At 37.4% G+C, this 9,894-nt stretch overlaps 1 pseudogene; it reads left to right on the top strand.

Moving 5' to 3' along the window:
* Positions 1-7,275: 7,275 nt before the first annotated feature.
* LOC125931330 (toll-like receptor 13) overlaps positions 7,276-9,894 on the top strand; it is a 4,941-nt pseudogene continuing 2,322 nt past the window's right edge.

Genomic DNA, 9,894 nt, shown 5'->3' with positions numbered 1-9,894 from the left:
GGGAAGACCTTTATCTCTCCTATTCTAAATGACAGATTAGCTGGATAGAGGATTCTCAGCTGCATATTTTTTTTCTGTTCATCACATTGAAGATTTCCTGCCATTCCTTTCTGGCCTGCCAAGTTTCAGTTTAGAGATCTGTCACTAGTCTTATTGGTCTCACTTTTTATGTTAGAGCACGTTTATCCCTAGCTGCTTTCAAGATTGTCTCTTCATCCTTGTATTTTGCCAGTTTCACTATGTTATGTCATGCAGAAGATCGATTCAAGTTACGTCTGAAGGGAGTTCTCTGTGCCTCTTAGATTTCAATGCCTTTTGCCTTCCCCAGATCAGGGAATTTCTAAGCTATTATTTCTTCAAGTACACATTCAGTACCTTTCCCTCTCTCTTCCTCCTCTGGAATACCAATTATGCGTAGATTATTTCTCTTTAGTGCATCACTGAGTTCTCTAATTTTCCCCTCATACTCCTGGATTTTTTTAATCTCTCTTTTTCTCAGCTTCTTCTTTTTCCATAATTTTATCTTCTAGTTCACCTATTTTCTACTCTGCCTCTTCAATCCGAGCTGTGGTCGTCTCCATTTTATTTTGTAGCTCATTAATAGCCTTTTTTTAGCTCCTCCTGGCTGTTCCTTAGTCCCTTGATTTGTGTAACAATAGATTCTCTGCTGTCCTTTATACTGTTTTCAAGCCCAGCGATTAGTTTTATGACTATTATTCTAAATTCACTTTCTGTTACATTGTTTAAATCCTTTTTGATCAGTTCGTTAGCTGTCGTTATTTCCTGGAGGTTTTTTTGAGGGGAATTCTTCAGTTTTGTCATTTTGGAGAGTCCCTTGAGTGGTGTGGAACTGCAGGGCACTTCCCCTGTGCTGTCTCGAATAACTTGTGTTGGTGGGCAGGGCCGCAGTCAGACCTGATGTCTGCCCCCAGCCGACCGCTGGGGCCACAGTCAGAGTGGTGTGTACCTTCTCTTCCCCTCTCCTAGGGGCGGGATTCACTGTGAGGTGGCGTGGCCCATCTGGGCTACTTGCACAGTGCCAGGCTTGTGGTGCTGGGGATCTGGCTAATGTCAGGCTAATGCCAAGACATATTGTAGTTAAATTAGCAATATATAGAGATAAGGAAAAAAATCCTAAAGCAGCAAGAAAAAAAAGCCCCTAACTGACAAGGAAAGAGAAATAAGGTTAGCAGCAGGCCTCTCTACAGAAAGTTGGCACACCAGAAGCGAGTAGAATGATTTTTCAATGGGCTGAATGAGAAAAATATGCAGCCAAGAATACTCTATCCGTCAAGGCTGTCATTGTCCTTAAGAATAGAAGGAGAGGGGCACCTGGGTGGCTCAGTAGGTGAAATGTCTGACTTTGGCTCAGGTCATGATCTCACGGTTCATGAGTTTGAGCCCTACGTTGGGCTCTGTGCTGACAGCTCAGAGCCAGGAGGCTGCTTTGGATTCTGTGACACCCTCTCTCTCTGCCCCACCCCCGCTTGTGCTCTCTCTCTCTGTCTCTCAAATGAATAAACGTTAAAAAAGTTAAAAAAGAATAGAAAGAGAGGTAAAGAGTTTCCCTGACAACAAACAAACAACTAAAAGAGTTCGTAACCACTAAACCAGCTCTGCAAGAAATATTAAAGGGGACTCTCTGAGTGGGAAAGAAAAACCAAAAGCAACCAAGACTAGAAAGGAACAGAGAAAATATCCAGAAACAATGGCAAAACAAGTAATAAAATGGCACTACATTTATATCTATCAATAATCACTCTGAATGTAAGTGAACTAAATGCTCCAATCAAAAGACATACAGTATCAGAGTGGATAAAAAAACAAGACCCATCTATATGCTGCCTACAAGAGGTATATTTTAGACTTAAATACAATGGTAGATTGAAAGCCAGGGTATGGAGAACTATTTTTCATGGACATCAAAAGAGCCAGAGTATCCATATGTATATCAGACAAACTAGATTTTAAACCAAAGACTGTAACAGGAGACAAAGAAGTGTACTATATCATAATAAAGGGAACTATCCAACAGGAAGATCTCACAAATTTAAATATTTATTCCCCCAACATGGGACCACCCAAATATATAAAACAATTAATAACAAACATAAAGGAACTCATTAATACTAATACAATAATAGTAGGAGACATTAACACCCCACTTACAACAATGAACAGATGATCTAAACAAAAATCAACAAGGAAACGGTGGCTTTGAATGACACGCTGAGCCAGATGACCTTAACAGATATATTCAGAACATTTCATCCTAAAGCAGCAGAATATATATTCTCTTTGAGTGCACATAGAACAGTCTTCAGAATAGATAAGATAGTGGGTCACAAATCAGGCCTTAATAAATACACAAAGATTGATATCCTACCATGATATTTTCCAGCCACAATGCTATGAAACTTGAAGTCAACCACAAGAAAAAAATTGGAAAGACCACAAATACATGGAGGTTAAAGAACATCCTGCTGAATAATGAATGGGTTAACCAGAAAATTAAGGAAGAAATAAAAAAATACCTGGAAACAAATGAAAATAAAAACACGATCATCCAATACCTCAGGATGTACCAAAGCGGTCATAAGAAGGAAGTATATAGCAGTTAAGCCTATCTCAAGAAGGAAGAAAAATCTCAAATATACAGCCTAACCTTACACCTAAAGGAGTTAGAAAAAGAACAACAAATGAAGCCTAAAGCCAGTGAAAGAAGGGAAATAATAAAGTTTAGAGAAGAAACAGATGATATAGAAATGAACAAAGAAACAGAACAGATCAATGAAAGCAGCAGCTTGTTCTCTGAAAGAATTAACAAAATGATAAATCCCTAGCCATACTTATAAAAAAGGAAAAAGAAATTACCTAAATAAATAAAATCATGAATGAGAGTGTAGAGATCACAATCAACACCACAGAAATACAATTATAAGAGAATATTATGAAAAATTATATTCCAACAAGTTGGGCAATCTGGGAGAAATGGACAAATTCCTAGAAACATATAAATTATCAAAACTAAAACAAGAAGAAATAGAAAATTTGAACAGATCAATAACCAGCAAAGAAATTGAATCAGTAAACAAAAATCTCCCAATAAACAAATCCCAGGGCCAGAAGGCTTCACAGGCAAATTCGGCAAAATATTGGAAGAAGATTTAAAACCTATTCTTCTCAAGCTGATCTAAAAAATAGAAATGGAAGGAAACTCCCAACTCATTCTATGAGGCCAGCATTAACTTGATTCCAAAACCAGACAAAGACCCACTAAAGAGAATTACGGGCCAATATCCCTGGTGAACATGGATGCAAAAATCCTCAATAAGGTACTAGAAAATTGAATTCAACAGTATATTTAAAGAATCATTCACCATATTCAAATGGGATTTATTCCTGGGCTGCAAGGGTGGTTCGATATTCATAAATCAATCAATGTGATACACCACATTAATAAAAGAAAGGATAAGAACCCTATTATCCTCTCAATAAGATGCAGAAAAAGCATTTGACAACATACATCATTCATGATAAAGCCCTCAACAAAGTAGGGATAGACAGACCATCCCTCAACATCATAAAGGCCATATGTGAAAGGCGCACAACTAATATCATCCTCATTGGGGAAAAACTGAGAGGTTTTTCTCTATGCTCAGAAACAAGACAGGGATGTCCACTTCACCTTTTATTTAACACAGTACTGGAAGTCCTAGCTTCAGCAATCAGATATCACAAAGAAGTAAAAGGCATCCAAATCAGCAAGGAAGAAGTCAAAATTTCACTATTCGCAGATGACATGATACTCTATATAGAAAACTTAAAGACTCCACCAAAAAATTTCTAGAACTGATACATGAATTCAGTAAAATCACAAGATACAAAATCAATGTACAGAAATATGTTGCATTTCTATACACCAATAATGAAGCAGCAGAAAGAGAAATCAAGGAATAGGTCCCATTTACAATTGCATCAAATACCATGATACCTAGGAATAAACCTAACCAGGGAGGAAAAAATCTGTACTCTGAAATCTATAGAACATTTACAAAAGAAATTAAAGCTGGCACAAAGAAATGGAAAAGCATTCCATGTTTATGGATTGGAAGAATAAATATTGTTAAAATGTGTACACTACCCTAAGCAATCTATACACTTAATGCAATCTCTATAAAAATTCCACAAACATTTTTCACAGAGCTAGAACAAGCAATGCTAAAATTTGTATGGAGCCACAACAGACCCTGAAGAGCCAAAGGAATGTTGAAAAGGAAAAGCAAAGCTGGAGGCATCACAATTTTGGACATCAAGTTATATTACAAAGCTGTAATGAACAAGACAGTATGGTATTGGCATAGAGACATACATATAGATCAATAGAACAGAATAGAAAACCCATAAATAGACCCACCATTACATGGTCAACTAGTCTTTGACAAAGTATGAAGGAATATCCAATGGAAAAGAAGACCGTCTCTTCAACAAATATTGTTGGGAAACCTGGAGAGCAACATGCACAAGAATGAAACTGGACCACTTTCTTATACCACACACAAAAATAAGTTCAAAATGGATGAAAGGCCTAAATGTGAAAGAGGAAACGATCGAAATCTAGAGGAGAACACAGGCAGCAACCTCATTGACATTGGCCATAGCAACTTCTTACTAAATACATCTCCTGAGGCAAGCAAAACAAAAGCAAAAATGAGCCATTGGGACTTCATCAAGATAAAAAGCTTCTGCACAGCAGAGGAAACAATCAACAAAACTAAAAGGCAACCTTCAGAATAGGAGAAGATATTTGGAAACGGCATATCTGATTAAGGATCAGTATCCAAATTCTATAAGGAGCTTATCAAACTCAACAACAAAAAATCAAACAATCCTGTAAAGAAATGGGCAAAAGATATGACTAGAATTTTTCCAAAGAAGACGAAGAATACGTGCAGACTGCTAACAGACACATGAAAAGATGCTCAACATCACTTATCATCAGGCAAATACAAATTAAAACTACAATAAGACATCACCTCACACCTGTGAGAATGAGTAAAATTAAGAATGCAGGAAACAGATTTTGGCGAGGATGCAGAGATAGAGGAACCCTCTTACACTGTTGGTGGGAATGCAAACTGGTGCGTCCACTCCGGAAAACAGAGTAGAGGTTCCTCAAAAAGTTAAAAATAGAACTACCCTGTGATCCAGCAATTGCAGTACTAAGTAATTACCCAAAAGATATAAAAATACTAATATGAAGGGATACTAATACTAATACTAATATGCTCGTTGATGTTATAGCAGCATTGTAAACAATAGCTAAATTATGGAAAGAGCCCAAATGTCCATCAGTTGGTGAATGGCTGAAGAAGTGGTATATATACACAATGGAATATTATTCAGCCATAAAAAGTATGAAATCTTGCCATTTATAATGACGTGGATAGATCTAGAGTGTATTATGCTAAGTGAAATAAGTCAGTCAGAGAAAGACAAATACCATATGATTTCACTCATATGTGAAATTTAAGAAACAAAACAGATGAACTTAGGGGGGAAAAGAGAGAGGCAAACCATAAGAGAGACTCTTAACTATAAAGAACAAACACTGTTTTGAGGGGTAGGTGGGTGGGGTGGTGGGCTAAATGGGTGGCACTTGTGATGAATACTGGATGTTATAAATGATGAATCACTATATTCTACTCCTGAAACTAATATTACACTGTATGTTTACTAACTAGAATTTAAATAAAAACTTGAAAAAAATTAATAAAGTTGTAGATATATTACTTTAAAAAATTAAAAAATAAAGTTGTAGATTTGTTACCTTAAAAAATTTAAAAAAGTGAAAAAAAAGAAAAATGGAGAAAGGATATAAATATGCAGGTCACTGAAAGAAAATTCCAAATGGCTACCAAATGTACTAAAAGATTCTCAAAAGCACAAATAGTCAGAAATATGTCAATAAGAGACTATGAGTGATCACTTTAAAGTTTATTTAATTTGAAAAACGGAGTATGCATACAAGCAGGGGAGAGAGAGACAGAGACAGAGACAGAGAGACACAGAGAGAGTATCCCAAGTAGGCTCAACGGTTTCAGTGCAGAGTCCAATGCAGGGTTTGATCTCATGAACTGTGAGATCATAACCTGAGCTGAAATCAAGAGTTGGTTGCTTAACAGACCAAGCCACCCAGGCACCCCAAGAGATCACTTTAATACCACTAGAATTGCAAAAATGACAAAAGTGGATAATAGGAAGGGTTACTAATGTTGTAACTAGATGGGCCTTCTTGTGTACTATTCTTGAGAGTCTTAATGTTATAGACTTCCATAAGTGGCTTACTTGTAAAAGTTTTTCAATGTCATATTTTGTGATTCTATTCACAGAGCCCTAAATATATCTTTTTGTGTGAATATGACAACATACACAAAGGAAGGAAAACAACCTAAGAGAAACAACAAGAGAAAGAAACAACCTGTTTCTCTCCTTCTTCTGTGTCTGCCAGTGATCTTGAGACAAAAAGTATAAGACTCATATAAAGATGCTAATGTTGGCCTAGAGTTAAGGCAAAAAAGGGTGGGGGGAATAACATTTTATTGAGTTCCATCATATAGTAGGCACCAAGATGGGCACTTCAAGTTGTCTGACTGAATGTATTCTATGTTATGAAGAAGTAGGTATTATTATCCTATTGTATGGATAAGGAAATAGGTTCAGAAAGGTTAAATAACTTGTCGAAGGACACAGATTGAAGCCCAAGTCTGTCTGGGCTGGTGTTTTTTCACTATGTTACCATGGGTCACTGTGGGAACAGGTTGAAACTGGGAAGCAAGGCTGGAGAAACTTTGTGCAGCAAACATCAGAAAGTAGACTGACAGACCTGAGTTTTTTGTAGTTGTATTTTTTCTGTGTACCAGGAATGCCATACACTGATACGGGGTTTAATTGCCTAAGAGATGTAAATGCAAATTGTGGTGAAATGAGTGGCTTTAAAGCAAGGACTCTGTATTCATTTACGTTAAGGATGAGATGACCTGTAAACCTTGTTTTTTTTTTTTTGTTTTTTTTTTTTGCCCCTACCATGTATCTTTTAACTGGACTAAGACCCTAGACCCCCCCCCCAATTCATTTCCAGTGGTGTAATTTCAGGAATCACCCCAAACAGCAAGAGAGGTACTTTATTGTGCAAGGATGAGAGGAAGGTTGGGGAGCTTCTTTATTTTAATTAAATCAAATTTGTATTTGCTGCTTCTGCTTCTATGTGCTAACATGGAAGAAACAACACTGGTCTTTGCTGATACACATAGAGGTTGCTTTGGAAATGGATTTGTTTTGAAAGTTAACTTTAGGACAAATTGTTTTTCGTTTTCTTGAAGTGGCTATGAAATATTTATTAAGACAAATTTAAACTAAACACCATTTTCTTTTTTCGTTGCAGCAAAGTCAAAATGGAAGGACCATTTCTTAAAAAATGAGCATCACACGTGTAAAGGAATTTTGTGTATAATAGTAACTCCGATGCCTGGTGCTGACAAGATGGACTTAGAGAACCTCCTCCCTTCTCAACAGCTCTGCCTCACTTTAATTGGGCTTTCCTGACTGTCTTTGGCAGAGACAAAGTGTTCAGTAAATGTACACAGTATGAATTGAACATTCAACATGTGTTCTACATTTTGAAGGAAATTACCACCTTAACAGATGCCATTTGTGATATCTCTGGGTACACTACTCACCTCAGCTGGACACAGAACCAAATTCAGGTTCTTCCTCCATATTGCTTCACTACTTTGTCTGCTCTGGTAGACTTGCAACTGGAATGGAATTCCATTTGGAAGATTGATGAGAAGGCCTTTTGAGGACTTGAAATCCTGACCCGTTGAGTTTAGTAGAAAATAAGATTCAAAGTGTGAACAACTCCTTTGAGGAACTCTCCAACTTGTAGACTTTGTTCCTAGGATACAATCAGATTACCCATATTTACAAAAATGCCTTTGTACCTTTTGTCAAATTAAGATATTTAAGCTTATCTCAAAACTTTATTACTGATTTTCTCAATATTCTTAAAGCAGTCCAGTATCTTCCACACCTGGAATACTACGATATTACTAACAACAGCATCATCTTTTTGGACCACAGTCCCAGGCCACTGGTGTCCCTGACCCATCTGAGCCTGTAGGGGAACAAGCTAAGGGAACTAAATTTCTTTTCTCTGTCACTGCCTAATATGACCACTATGGATGTCTCTCAGAATAGCCATCAAGTCATCTGGAATGTGGATGTGGAAAGTCTACCCCAAATGAAGATCTTGAATCTGAGTGGAACATTGGTGAAACTGGAGATGCTTCCGGCCAAACACCTACAGAATCTAAGGAAAATCACCTTAACCAGGAGTTTAGGGGTGGTCACTTAAACTTGAACACAGTGTATCACCTCATCTGAATCTTACCCATATTAGAGATTTTTTTTTTCAGAAAAATGCTACCAACACAGTGTGCATAGAGTGTCTTGCCAACTGTACCCGGTTTTTGTCAATTGATCTGAGCCAAAGCAGTGATCTGGCTCACCCCAGTGACAGTGAGTTTGATGCTACGCCCAACCTCCAAAGGCTGAATCTAAACAAGTGCCAACCATCTTTTGTCAGTAACAGGACCTAGAGTACCCCTCAGAACTTGAAATCCATAGACTTGAGCCAAAGAAGTTTAAAAGATTTCCAGATTTTGCATTTTCACCCTTGAGGTACCTACAATCTCTCTTTTTCTCTAGAAATCCCATCACAGAACTCAATAAGGTGGTCTTCTATGGGCTATAGTCATTGAAGGAACTCAACTTGGCTGAATGCTGAATAGTGAAAATTGACAGATACTCCTTTGCTTAGTTTCCAAACTTAGAGAGTTTAGACCTTGGAGGCAACAATATTCATACTCTGGAGCACAGACCCTTCAGTTTCTGAAGAAACTCCACGTTCTTATTCTCTCCCTAAACTGCCTGAAAGCTATAGAGAAGAATGCATTTTCTGCCATCACTTACCTCTGTAAACTTGAAGGGGCATACAATGTCTTGTCAAGTTTTCAGGCAGGCCTTTTCTTGGGCCTTGAAAATCTAGAATTTTTGAATCCCAGTCTTAATAAAATTACATATGAAACCACTGTGACTGCCATTTCCTCATTTATCAACCTCAAGTCTTTGAAACAACTCAACTTAGAAAGACAAGTACATGGGATTCAGGTTGTTCCAACCAACTTTTTCCCAAGGGCTAAATGCCTTACAGGAGCTACTCCTAGGAAAAAAATTATGGTTATTTCTAGACTACCTCCAATTTGACTTCCTGACCAATTTCACAAAGGTGGATATCTCAGGAGCAAAAGCCAGAGACCAAAATCTCTGTTTACATAATTTTTTTTATTCTTAATACTAAAAAAGACTGAAAATGCTGTGCCTGGAAAATAACTTAGAGTCATTTACTTCTGGCATGTTCTCTGGCTTGGAAAGCTTTCAAGTCTTCTCTTTAAGATTTAACAACCTTAAAGTCATTAATCAATGTCATCTGGAGAATCTGAAGTCTCTTGATGTGCTTTGATCTCTATGAGAACAAATTTCAGTGCAACTGTAACAATGTGTGGTTAAAGAACTGATCAATAAACACAGCAAATGTCCATATCCCATACTTCTGAAGTTACCCCTGTTAGCAGCCAAATACCCAGAATCTCTTGATAATTTTTGATAATGCTATGTCTAATTTTGACCGAGAAAGTGTTTACCTCTTCTGTTCCTTCAGTCTGGTCCTCACACCAGACTGGTCTTCTCTTGGTCCAGTGCCAATATGACTTCATGTCTATGGTATGGGGTCTACCTGTTTCAAGCCTGGCACCTGATCAAGTGGCATAGGAC

Source organism: Panthera uncia, chromosome X (assembly GCF_023721935.1).
Source record: "Panthera uncia isolate 11264 chromosome X, Puncia_PCG_1.0, whole genome shotgun sequence".
NCBI lineage: Eukaryota > Metazoa > Chordata > Mammalia > Carnivora > Felidae > Panthera > Panthera uncia.
This window is presented reverse-complemented; position numbering and strand designations above follow the sequence as displayed.